This window comes from Oncorhynchus keta, chromosome 18 (assembly GCF_023373465.1).
Source record: "Oncorhynchus keta strain PuntledgeMale-10-30-2019 chromosome 18, Oket_V2, whole genome shotgun sequence".
Lineage (NCBI taxonomy): Eukaryota > Metazoa > Chordata > Actinopteri > Salmoniformes > Salmonidae > Oncorhynchus > Oncorhynchus keta.
In genome coordinates, this window is record NC_068438.1 from 39973401 (window position 1) to 39987443 (window position 14043).

Below are 14043 nucleotides of genomic sequence, written 5' to 3' on the forward strand. Positions count from 1 at the left end.
AACTGACTGTCCTACTGATCCTTGACTTTGGCGATGTCATTTACAAAATAGCCCCCAACACTCTACTCAGCAAACTGGATGTAGTCTATCACAGTGCCATCTGTTTTTATCACCAAAGCCCCATATACTACCCAATGCTGCGACCTGTTTGCTCTCGTTGGCTGGCCCTCACTACATATCCGTTGCCAAACCCACTGGCTCCAGGTCATCTATAAGTCTTTGCTAGGTAAAGCCCCGCCTTATCTCAGCTCACTGGTCACCACAGCAACACCCACCCATAGCACGTGCTCCAGCAGGAGCTAGGTATATATCACTGGTCATCCCCAAAGCAAACACTTCCTTTGGCTGCCTTTCCTTCCAGTTCTCTACTGCCAATGACTGGAACGAACTGCAAAAATCTCTGAAGCTGGAGTCTTATATCTCCCTCTCTAACTTAAAGCATCAGCTGTCAAAGCAGCCTTCCGATCACTGTACCTGTACACAGCCAAACTGTAAATAGCACACTCGACTACCTCATCCCCATATTATTACTTACCCTCTTGCTCTTTTTCACCCCAGTATCTCTACTTGCACATCATCATCTGCACATCTACCACTCCAGTATTAATGCTACATTTGAATTATTTATCCTCTATGGCCTATTTATTGCCTACCTCCCTACTCTTCTACATTTACACACAGCGTACATGGATTTTATCATAGATTCTTCTATTTATTTTTATTTTGTTATTTTCAGTTATTGACTTTGACATGTTTGTTTATGTGTAACTCGGTGTTGTTGTTTTTGTCGCACTGCTTTACTTTACATTGGCCAGGTCACAGTTGTAAATGAGAACTTCTCAACTGGCCAACCTGGTTAAATAAAGGTTCAATAGAATAGAAAGAATCTCTGTGATGCAGTCTGACTGACCTCTGACCTCTACCACTCTTCTGCTGCCGGCCACATTGAACCCTTTAAACGTAAAAAAAATATGATAAAAATATAATATTACAGTTGAAGTTGGAAGTTTACATACACCTTAGCCAAATACACTTAAACTCAGTTTTTCACAATTCCTAACATTTAATCCTAGTAAAAATTCTCTGTCTTAGGTCAGTTAGGATCACCACTTTATTTTAAGAATGTGAAATGTCAAAATAATAGTAGAGAGAATGATTTATTTCAGTATTTCTTTCTTTCATCACATTCCCAGTGGGTCAGAAGTGTACATGCACTCAATTAGTATTTGGTATCATTGCCTTTAAATTGTTTAACTTGGGTCAAATGTTTCGGGTAGCCTTCCACAAGCTTCCCAGAATAAGTTGGGTGAATTTTGGCCCATTCATCCTGACAGAGCTGGTGTCACTGAGTCAGGTTTGTAGGCCTCCTGACAGAGCTGGTGTAACTGGGTCAGGTTTGTAGGCCTCCTTGCTTGCACACGCTTTTTTAGTTCTGCCCACAAATTGTCTCTAAGATTGATGTCAGGGCTTTGTGATTGCTACTCCAGTACCTTGACTTTGTTGTCCTGTGCAGTTGCAAACTGTAGTCTGGCTTTTTTATGGTGGTTTTGGAGCAGTGGTTTCTTCCTTGCTGAGCGGTATAGGACTCATTTTACTGTGGATATAGATACTTTGTACCTGTTTCCTCCAGCATCTTCACAAGGTCCTTTGCTGCTGTCCTGGGATTGATTTGCACTTTTTGCACCAAAGTATGTTCATCTCTAGGAGACAAAACGCATCTCCTTCCTGAGCGGTATGACTGCTGCGTGGTCCCATGGCGTTTATACTTGCACACTATTGTTTGTACAGATGAACGTGGTACTTCCAGGCATTTGGAAATTGCTCCGAAGAATGAACCAGACTTGTGGAGGTCTGCAATTATTTTTCTGAGGGTCTTGGCTGATTTCTTTAGATTTTCCCATGATGTCAAGCAAAGAGGCACTGAGTAGGCATTGAAATACATCCACAGGTACACCTCCAATTGACTCAAATTATGTCAATTAGCCTATCAGACGCCTCTAAAAACTATAGTTTGTTAACAAAAATGTGTGGAGTGGTTGAAAAACAAGTTTTAATGACTCCGACCTAAATGTTTGTAAACTTCCGACTTCACACACACACACACACACACACACACACACACACACACACACACACACACACACACACACACACACACACACACACACACACACACACACACACACACACACACACACACACACACACACACACTGTGCCTTCGGAAAGTATTCAGACACCTTAAATTGTTCCACAGTTTCTTAAAACCTCTTTGGGATAGGGGGCAGTATTTTCACTTCCTGATGAAAATCGTGCCCAAAGTAAACTGCCTGCTACTCAGGCCCAGAAGCTAGGATATGCATTTAAGTAGATAGTAGATATGGATAGAAAATACTCTAAGGTTTCTAAAACTGTTAAAATGATTTTTGTGAGTATAACATTATTTATTTGGCAGGCGAAACCAGGAGGGCAAACCATCCAGGAAATTATTTTTTGAGGTGACTGTGTTTTCTATTGGTTTCCATGGGAATTTAGATTTATGAGGCACCTGGTTGCCAATCTTATGGCTTCCACTAGATGTCAACAGGCTTTAGAAATTGGTTCATGTTTTTCCTTTGAGAAATGAAGAAGTACTGTTCAGAACTGTTCAGAATGAGTGTCAAGCCATGTGTACTCTTCTTTTTGGTGCGCACTCCAGGTCACGCGCTCCACGTTGATTTTATCTGCTAGTGAACACAGTATATTCCGTCTTAAAGTTTATTTGTTATTTACGTTTTAGGATATCTAAAGTTGGATTAGGAAAGTTGGTTGAAATATTTGGACCAAGTGTACAAGTAACTAATTAGATACTTTGTAGTCATGTTGGGCGAGTTGGAACCGGTGTTTTTCTGAATCAAACGCGCCAGATAAATGGACACTTTGGGGATATAAAAAAGGAGTTTATCAAATAAAAGGACCATTTGTGATGTTTCTGGGACATATTGGAGTACCAACAGAAGATATTCAAAGGTAAGACATGAATTATATAATTATTATTATTCGTGTCGCACCTGCTTGGTTGAAATATAATTTTCATGTGTTTGAATGGCGGGGTCCTCAGATAACCGCGTGGTTTGCTTTCGCCGTAAAGCCTTATTGAAATCTGACAAGGTGGCTGCATTAACAAGAAGAGAAGCTTTATTTTGGTGTATTGCACTTGTGATTTTATGAAAGTTAAATATTTATAAAAAATGTATTTCAATTTCGCGCTCTGCAATTTCTCCGGATGTTGTCGAAACGTTCCGTGGAACCGCTAGCCGTAACATTAAGTTACAGCCTTATTCTAAAGTTGATTAAATATGGTTTTCCCCTCATCAATCTACACACAATACCCCATAATGACAATGCGAAAAAATCATTTTTTTTTAAAGGTTTTCAAATGTATTACAAATATAAAAAGCATCGCCTATTTACATATGTTTTCAGACCCTTTGCTATGAGACTCAAAATTGAGCTCGGGTGCATCCTGTTTCAATTGATCATACTTAAGATGTTTCTACAACTTGATTGGAGTCCACTTCTGGTATATTCATTTGATTGGACTTGATTTGGAAGAGCACACACCTGTCTACATAAGGTCCCACAGTTGACAGTGCATGTCAGAGCAAAAACCAATCCATGAGGTGGAAGGAATTGTCCGTAGAGCTCTGAGTCAGGATTGTGTCGAGGCACAGATCTGGGGAAGGGTACCAAAACATTTCTGCAGCATTGAAGGTCCCTAAGAACACAGTGGCCTCCATCATTCTTAAATGGAAGAAGTTTGGAACCACCAAGACTCACACTAGAGCTGGCTGCCCAGCCAAACTGAGCAATCGGGGGAGAAGTGCCTTGGTCAGGGAGGTGACCAAGAACCCGATGGTCACTCTGACAGAGCTCCGGGGTTCCTCTACTTTATGGTAGAGTGACCAGATGGAAGCCACTCCTCAGTAAAAGGCACATGACATCTCGCTTGGCGTTTGCCAAAAGGCACTTAAAGAACTCCCAGAGAGAAACAAGATTCTCTGGTCTGATGAAACCAAGATTGAAGTCTTTGGCCTGAATGCCAAGCGTCACATCTGAAAGAAACCTGGCACCACCCCTACAGTGAAGCATAGTGGTGGCAGCATCATGCTGTGGGGATGTTTTTCAGTGCCAGGGACTGGGATACTAGTCAGGTTTGAGGGAAAGCTGAAGGAGCAAAGTACAGAGAGATCATTGATGAAAACCAGCTCCAGAGCACTCAGGACCATAGACTGGGGTGAAGGTTCACCTTACAAAAGGACAACGACCCTAAGCACACAACCAAGATAACACAGGAGTGGCTTCGGGACAAGTCTCTGAATGCCATTGAGTGGCCCAGCAGGAGCCAGAACTTGAACCCGATCAAACATCTCTGAAGAGACCTGAAAAGAGGAGAAAATAGCTTTGCAGCAACGCTCCCCATCCAACCTAACAGAGCTTGAGAAGATATGTAGAGAAGAATGTGAGAAACTCCCCAAGTACGGTGTGCCAAGCTTGTAGCATCATACCCAAGATAACTCGAAGCTGTAATCACTGCCAAAGGTGCTTCAACAAAGTACTAAGTAAAGGGTCTGACTACTTATGTAAATCTGATCAGTTGTCTATATATATATAAACTGTTTTTGCTTTGTCATCATGGGGTATTGATGAGGGGGAAAAAAAAACATTTATTCCATTTTAGAATAAAGGCTGTAATGCAAAACAAAATGTGGAAAAAGTCAAGGGGTATGAATATTTTCCAAATGCACTGTACATACTGAGCAAAATGTTTTAATGTTTCATAAACTGAAAAAAGTTCTGAGAAATGTTGCATACGCAGAAAAAGCTTATTGCTCTCAAATTCTGTTCAGAAATGTGTTTACATCCCTGTTAGTGAGCATTTCTCAATTGCCAAGATAACCCATCCACCTGACAGGTATGGCCGATCAAGAAGCTGATTAAGCAGCATAATCATTACACAGGTGCACCTTGTGCTTGGGACAATAAAAGGCCACTTTAAAGATGTGCAGTTGTCACACAACACAATGCCACAGATCTCTCAAGTTTTGAGAGAGCGTGTAATCGGCATGCTACACTGCAGGGATGTGCACTAGAGCTGTTGTCAGAGAATGTAATGTAAGCCACCTCCAACGTCGTTTTAGAGAATTTGACAGTACGTCCAACCAGTGTCACATCCGCAGACCACGCCAGCCCAGGACCTCCACATCCAGAAACACGCCAGCCCAGGACCTCCACATCCAGAAACACGCCAGCCCAGGACCTCCACATCCAGAAACACGCCAGCCCAGGACCTCCACATCCAGAAACACGCCAGCCCAGGACCTCCACATCCAGAAACACGCCAGCCCAGGACCTCCACATCCGGCTTCTTCACCTGCAGGATTGTCTGAGACCAGCCACCAGAGCAGCTGATTAAACCGAGGAAAATTTCTATCTGTAATAATGCCCTTTTGTGGGGAAAACTCATTCTGATTGGCTGTCCTGGCTCCCAAGTGGGTGGTCCTATGCCCTCCCAGGCCCACCCATGGCTGCACCCCTGTTCAGTTCATGTAAAATCCATAGATTAGGGCCTCATTAATTTATTTATTAATTTATTTAAATTGACTGATTTTGTTATCTTAACTGTAATTGTTGCATGTTGAGTTTACATTTTTGTTCAGTATAATATATAAATATTTTTGTATTTAATTGAATGTCCTTGCCTATAACTGTTCTGTACATTGTCATGTATTTGTACGTTTATGTGGACCCCAGAAAGAGGAGCTGCTGCATGTGAAGTAGCTAATGGGAAACCAAATAAACTATACAGACATGGACCTCTATCTCCCTCTAGTGGAGACAACTGTCAATACAAAGAATGGTGTGTTGTGGTTTAACTGGACCCTTCCACAACTACTGTAAAGGATGAGACTCCAGATAATGATTTGGACCTCACAGACTGTTGTCTTTTTCATTTCCTACAGCAGCATAGTAGAGTAGAGCAGTACATCAACAATTAAAAGGCGTGATTGAATCTATTCCAGGAGACGAGCAGTAATTACACTTATCACAAATCATCATCACTTTTGACAACTTCAGAGACAGATCATAACTCGATGTAATGTTTGGTGCCTGTATTTCTACTGGGTACTTACTGTAGCCTATCAGAGGAGAGAACACAACGGCATGACAGTTCAGAGGCTCTGGACATCTCTGTCACGTAGAAGCCTTTTGCCTAAATGTAAATGTTTTTCTCCTGTGTTTGTGTACAGACAGTCAGTATGTGTATTTGTATTTGTATTTATTATGAATCCCCATTAGCTGCTGCCAAGGCGTAACAATGTAACAAACTCACAACACACCGAGTGTGTGCCCTCAGGCCCATACACCACTACCACATATCTACAACACAAAATCCATGTGTACGTGTGTGTATAGTGTGTATGTTATCATGTGTGTGTATGCATGTGTCTGTGCCTGTGTTTGTGTTACTTCACAGTCCCTGCTGTTCTATAAGGTGTATTTTTACCTTGTTTTTTAAATTGGATTCTACTGCTGCATCAGTTACCTGATGTGGAGTATAGTTCCATGTAGTCATGGCTCTATGTAGTACTGGGCGCCTCCCATAGTCTGTTCTGGACTTGTGGATTGAGAAGAGACCTCTGGTGGTATGTCTTGTGGGGAATGCATGGGTGTCAGAGCTGTGTGCTAAACAGACAGCTTGGTGCTTTCAACATGTCAATACCTCTCACAGATACAAGTAGTGATGAAGTCAATCTCTCCTCTACTTTGAGATTGACATCCATCTTATTGTTTGCTCTCTGTGTACGTCCAAGGGCCATCCGTGCTGCCCTGTTCTGAGCCAATTGCAATTTTCCTAAGTCCTCTTTGTGGCACCTGACCACAAGATTGAACAGTAGTCCAGGTGCGACTAAACCAGGGCCTGTAGGACCTGCCTTGTTGATAGTGCTGTTAAGAAGGTAGAAACTAGGGCCTGTAGGACCTGCCTTGTTGATAGTGCTGTTAAGAAGGTAGAAACTAGGGCCTGTAGGACCTGCCTTGTTGATAGTGCTGTTAAGAAGGTAGAAACTAGGGCCTGTAGGACCTGCCTTGTTGATAGTGTTGTTAAGAAGGTAGAAACTAGGGCCTGTAGGACCTGCCTTGTTGATAGTGTTGTTAAGAAGGTAGAAACTAGAGCCTGTAGGACCTGCCTTGTTGATAGTGCTGTTAAGAAGGTAGAAACTAGAGCCTGTAGGACCTGTCCTGTTGACAGTGCTGTTAAGAAGGTAGAAACTAGAGCCTGTAGGACCTGCCTTGTTGATAGTGCTGTTAAGAAGGTAGAAACTAGAGCCTGTAGGACCTGCCTTGTTGATAGTGTTGTTAAGAAGGTAGAAACTAGAGCCTGTAGGACCTGTCCTGTTGACAGTGCTGTTAAGAAGGTAGAAACTAGAGCCTGTAGGACCTGCCTTGTTGATAGTGTTGTTAAGAAGGTAGAAACTAGAGCCTGTAGGACCTGTCCTGTTGACAGTGCTGTTAAGAAGGTAGAAACTAGGGCCTGTAGGACCTGCCTTGTTGATAGTGCTGTTAAGAAGGTAGAAACTAGGCCTGTAGGACCTGCCTTGTTGATAGTGTTGTTAAGAAGGTAGAAACTAGACCTGTAGGACCTGCCTTGTTGATAGTGTTGTTAAGAAGGTAGAAACTAGGGCCTGTAGGACCTGCCTTGTTGATAGTGCTGTTAAGAAGGTAGAAACTAGAGCCTGTAGGACCTGTCCTTGTTGACAGTGCTGTTAAGAAGGTAGAAACTAGTGACCTGTAGGACCTGCCTTGTTGATAGTGTAGTTAAGACTGTTATATCAATATAGGTTTTCCTGTTGACAGCTTTACAAAGGTAGAAACTCAAGAGCCTTTAGGACCTGCCTTGTTGATAGTGTTGTTAAGAATTTAGAGCATTATGTTGTTGACAAGATTTAGTTGAGCCTTTAGGACCTGCCTTGTTGATAGTTTGTCCAAAATAGAAATGCATTTAGGTTTTGACAGTGCTGTTAAGAATGTAGAAACTTATTTCTTAGGACCACCTTGTTGATAGTCTTTGTTAAGAAGTGTTGAAACTAGAGCTGATAGGACCTGTCCTGTTGACATTTAAGAATGTAGAAACTTAGAGCCTGTAGGACCAAATGCCTTGTTGATAGTTTTGCTGTTAAGAAGGTAGAAACTAGAGCCTGTAGGACCTGTCCTGACATTGACAGTGCTGTTAAGAATGTAGTCTTAGGTCAATTAGGACCTGTCCTGTTGACAGTGCTGTTAAGAAGGTAGAGCAGTGCTTTATTATGGACAGACTTCTCCCATCTTAGCTACTGCTGTATCAATATGTTTTGACCATGACAGTTTACAATCCAGGGTTACTCAAAGCAGTTTAGTCTCCTCAACTTGCTCAATTTACACATTATTTATTACAAGATTTAGTTGAGGTTTAGGATTTAGTAAATGATTTGTCCAAAATATAATGCATTTAGTTTTCGAAATACTTAGGTGTAACTTATTCCTTGCCACCCATTCTGAAACTAACTACAGGTCTTTGTAAAGTGTTGCAGTCATTTCACTCGCTGTAGTAGCTGATGTGTATAGTGCTAAGTCATCCGCATACATTTGAAGTCGGAAGTTTACATACACTTCGTTATGACCTTAGTTATCTTTGTTTCCTTTATTATTTTTGGTTAGGTCAGGGTTTGACAAGGGTGGTTGGTTTAGTTTTTGTATTGTCTTGGTGTTTTTGTCCTGTCTTGGGTTTTAGTATATCTATGGGGTTTTAGTATGTCTAGGTTATGTAGGTCTATGGTGGCCTGAATTGGTTCCCAATCAGAGACAGCTGTTTATCGAGATGTAACTTCCTGACTGATGTCTTGAGATGTTGCTTCAATATATCCACAATTTTCCCGCCTCATGATGCCATCTATTTTGTGAAGTGCACCAGTCTCTCCTGCAGCAAAGCATCCCCACAACATGATGCTGCCACCACTGTGCTTCACGGTTGGAATGGTGGTCTTCAGCTTGCAAGCCTCCCCCTTTTTCCTCCAAACATAACGATGGTCATTATGGCCAAACAGTTATATTTTTGTTCCATCAGACCAGAGGACTTTTCTCCAAAAGTACGAACTTTGTCCCCATGTGCATTTGAAAACCGTAGTCTGGCTATTTTATGGCTGTTTTGTAGCAGTGGTTTCTTCCTTGCTGAGCGGCCTTTCAGGTTATATCGATACAGGATTTGTTTTACTGTGGATATAGATACTTTTGTACCTGTTTTCTCCAGCATCTTCACAAGGTCCATTGCTGTTCTGGGATTGATTTGCACTTTTCGCACCAAAGTACGATCATCTGTAGGAGACAGAACGTGTCTCCTTCCTGAGCGGTATGACGGATGCGTGGTCCCATGGTGTTTATACTTGCGTACTATTGCTTGTACAGATGGACTTGGTACCTTCAGGCATTTGGATTTAAAAAAAAAAATTACATTATTTTTTTACCTTTATTTAACTAGGTCAGTTAAGAACAAATTCTTATTTTCAATGACGGCCTGGGTTAACTGCCTGTTCAGGGGCAGAACGACAGATTTGTACCTTGTCAGCTCAGGGGTTTGAACTCGCAACCTTCTGGTTACTAGTCCAACGCTCTAACCACTAGGCTACCCTGCCGCCCCAAATTGCTTCCAACAAGACTTGTGGAGGTCTACAATTTTTTTGATGTCTTGGCTGATTTCTTTAGATTTTCATATGATGTCAAGCAAAGAGGCACTGAGTTTGAAGGTAGGCCTTGAAATACATCCACAGGTACACCTCCAATTGATTCAAATTATGTCAATTATCAGAATAATCTAAAGCCATGACATCATTTTTTAGAATTTTCCAAGCTGTTTAAAAGCAAAGTCAACTTAGTGTATGTAATTTTCTGACCCACTGGAATTGTGATACAGTGAAATAATCTGTCTGTAAACAATTGTTGGAAAAATGACTTGTGTCATGCACAAAGTAGATGTCCTAACCGAATTGCCAAAACTATAGTTTGTTCAAAAAGACATTTGTGGAGTGATTGAAAAACGAGTTTTAATGACACCAACCTAAGTGTATGTAAACATCCCCGAATTCAACTGTATGCTGAACTTCTGACCCACTGGAATGGGTGCAAGAAATGAAAGCTGAAATAAATCATTCTCTCTACTATTATTCTGAGATTTCACATTCTTAAAATAAAGTGGGGATCCAATCTGACCTGAGACAGGGATTTTTACCAGGATTAAATGTCAGGAATTATGAAAAACAAGTTTAAATGTATTTTGTAAGTGGTTTCTTCCTTGCTGTCGGATGAGGAATAATCGGACCAAAGCGCAGCGTGGTAACTGTTCATGCTTTTTATTTAAACTGAACACTATAACAAAGAGTGCAGACACAAAACAGAAAACAACTACCCACAAAAACCACGTGGGAAAAGGTCTCCTTCCTAAGTATGACGGGTTCCCAATCAGAGACAACGATAGACAGCTGTCCCTGATTGAGAAACATATTTTTTAAAACAAATAAATAGAAAAAGGAACACAGAATGCCCATTTTCAAATCACACCCTGACCAAACCAAAAAAGAGACATAAAAGCTCTCTAATGTCAGGGGCAGGACAATTTGGCTAAGGTGTATATAAACTTCCGACTTCAACTGGACATAGACACACTGGCTTTACACACTGTCGTTAGTAAAGATTGAAAAAAGGGGCCTAGACAGCTGCCCAACAAGACTTCCTGAGGAACTCAGGAGCGTGTGTGTTTGTTTATAATGCATCTTGCCACATATTGGGAGTTGTTGGTCCTTGCAGCCTCCAGAAATGCATCGCCTGGAGGGAAAAACACATCCTTTTAGTATCTTTAGCAGGTAGAGCGCACACACACACACACCTTTAATATCAGAGTCTTTCTTGAGGCAAACGGCCACGGCTGCAATCGCATCTCTGCATGTCTGGCAGACATATCAGTGTGGATGACGGATCACCACCTCAAGCTGAACCTCGGCAAGACTATAGTTTGCTCATTCCTTCCGGGGAAGGACTGAGTTTTCCATGATCTCGCCATCACGGTTGACAACTCCATTGTGTCCTCCTCCCAGAGCGCTAAGAAATGGCGTGATCCTGACAACACCCTGTTTCTCAACTAACATCAAGGCGGATGGCCCATTCCTTAAAGGTTCATGCTCTACAACATCCACAGAGTACGACCCTGCCTCACACAGGAATGAAAAACAGGTCCTAATCCAGGCACTTGTCATCTCCCATCTGGATTACTGCAACTCGCTGTTGGCTGGGCTCCTTGCCTGTGCCATTAAACCCCTACAACTCATCCAGAACGCCGCAGCCTGTCTGGTGTTCAACCTTCCCAAAAACAACTCACGTCACAAAAACCCGCTCCTCCGCTCTCTCCACTGGCTTCCAGTTGAAGTCGCATCCGCTACAAGACCATGGTGCTTGCCAAAACAGCTGTGAGGGGAACGGCACCTCAGTACCTCCAGGCTCTGATCAGGCCCTACACCCAAACAAGGGCACTGCGTTCATCCACCTCTGGCCTGCTCGCCTCCCTACCACTGAGGAATACAGTTCCGCTTCAGCCCAGTCAAAACTTTTCGCTGCTCTGGCTCCCCAATGGTGGAACAAACTCCCTCACGACGCCAGGACAGCGGAGTCAATTCCTGAGGAACCTTCCGGAGACACCTGAAACCCCACCTCTTTAAGGAATACCTAGGATAGGATAAAGTAATCCTTCTCAGCCCCCTTAAAAGATTTAGATGCACTATTGTAAAGTGGCTGTTCCACTGGATGTCATAAGGTGAATGCACCAATTTGTAAGTCGTCTTTCTGCTAAATGACTTAAATGTAAATGTAAATGTGACAGCAGAAGCCAGTCCATAGGGGTGGCTGCCTCTCACTCTCCCCCGGTCCTTCTGCAGCTCTGCTCCCAGTACTGGTTGTTGGTGCGCCCCCTGGAAGCCAGAGAAGCCCAGGAACTCCTGCGACCCTGGAGGTCAGAGAAGCCCAGGAACTCCTTCGACCCTGGAGGTCAGAGATCCACCTGGGGACCATGTAGTAGTACTCTGGGGTTTTGCTTCCTTGCTCAGAATTCCTCTACGGGAGACACGAGAGGTGGAAACAATGGGGTTCCGGTTGGTGTCCGCTTTCTCGAGGATGGTGTGTTTCCTCACTTGTCCTTTGTGCTTGTCTGGAACACATCATGGGAAAAGGCTGCTCGACCTTCGCATGAAGTTCTGCGGCGGGAACCGACAACAATATGGAGGGAAAACACGTGAACCATGAAACGTTGAGCCTGATAATAGTCCTTTAATTGAAGTCTACTGCTGCTATTCCTCCTACAGACCGTTATTTACCCTGTGATGGTTGACTGCAGTGACAGGACAAAAACAACAGCAGCATGGATGTCAATGGAACATGAACTGCATCATGGGAATAGTAGTTTTTTCCTACAGAAACTAACTGGCTCTGCTTCCTGGTATCACAGAATGCTACTCCAGCACATCTTATGATGGTTTACTCAGGATTTATTCATAGTCTTAAAATGTTCCACATACAAGTTCATCTAAAGCAACTTCCACATTATTTAAAAAAAAAAATGTTATTCTACTTTATAGCAAACAAAACAACTTTCTCCTTGACCATGATTCACCACCAGATGGCGTCCAGATTGTGTGGCATTGCGGAGGCTGGATAAAGTAACAAACAGGAGTTGTGTTGCTGCAGTCAGCAGTCAGCAGTCACTACACACCACTCACTAGGCCTAATACATGCACCGTCCAATTCCCTACAGAGGCTGGTTCTGGTCACCAGTTCCACACGATGTGGAAGCAGAGGAAATGTACCATGTACATTCAATAGGAAAACAACATGTTTGCTATTCTGTACTGTAGGCAAGGAGGAAAAGTGGAGACATCTATAACCTAGAGACAACATTTTGATCACATTTGATCATATATCACATTCAAATGTAACTTTACAGGCCGGCTTTCATATTGGCTACATATCACAAGACCCTTCACAGTTGATCACCCTGTAAAATATATTTTCTTTGCTTTTGGTATTTTGCAGAACAGCTACTCTATAAACCTACTTGACCACATGACCTCACCTTACAGTAAAAAAAGAAAAAGTATTGCTGTGAAACCAAAATTCCAAAGAAGCTGCTGTTTTGTAGTAAAAACATACCATTTGAATGTAAGGGCGGCCCAATAGCCTAATCCTCAAAGGAGAAATCATATGCAGAATGTAACGTTCATTTGCTGGTCCCTTGAGAAAGTATTGACGAAGACTATGGGGCTGTTCTGGTCAATGTTTGAAAAATAATCATTTTAACAGTTTGCTCTGTGTTTGCTTCTGGATAAATACCTGAGTGAGTCACTACCAGATGAGAGAACATGGCTTTTCCAAGAGAGGGAAATGGTTTTCCTTTTTCAGAGTTTAAAAAGTTTAGATATTTTCTCCACCTGCGCAGAAAAAGCACCGGTGTCATTCATCCAGACCCAGAGCCCCCACAGCAATAGCTCAAAGCCAAGAGGAAACGTGTCACTATTGCTTTATTGCGTCTCCACATTGAACTGTGTTCTGTTCCCAGACTAATAAATATACAGTCATTAAAACTGCACCCAGGCCTGATTTATCAGATACCAGAATAAGGGACTTATTCAGGCATACAGTATTAGAGACAGGTGGGGTATCATCCAAATATATTTTATATTTATATATTTATATATTGTCAGGGATTGACATTAAAGTCTTAAAGGCACTTGCCCATCACTTGCCTGCAAATCCCAGTCCCCCCCCCCCCCTTGTCACGCTCTGACCTAAACACCATAGAGAACCGAGGGCTCTATGGTCAGGGCGTGACAGCAATAATAGCTCTATATAATACTGTACGGTTTCTTGCATTTGTTCTGGATTTGGGGAATGTGAAAAGACCCCTGGTGGCCTGTCTGGTGGGATAAGTGT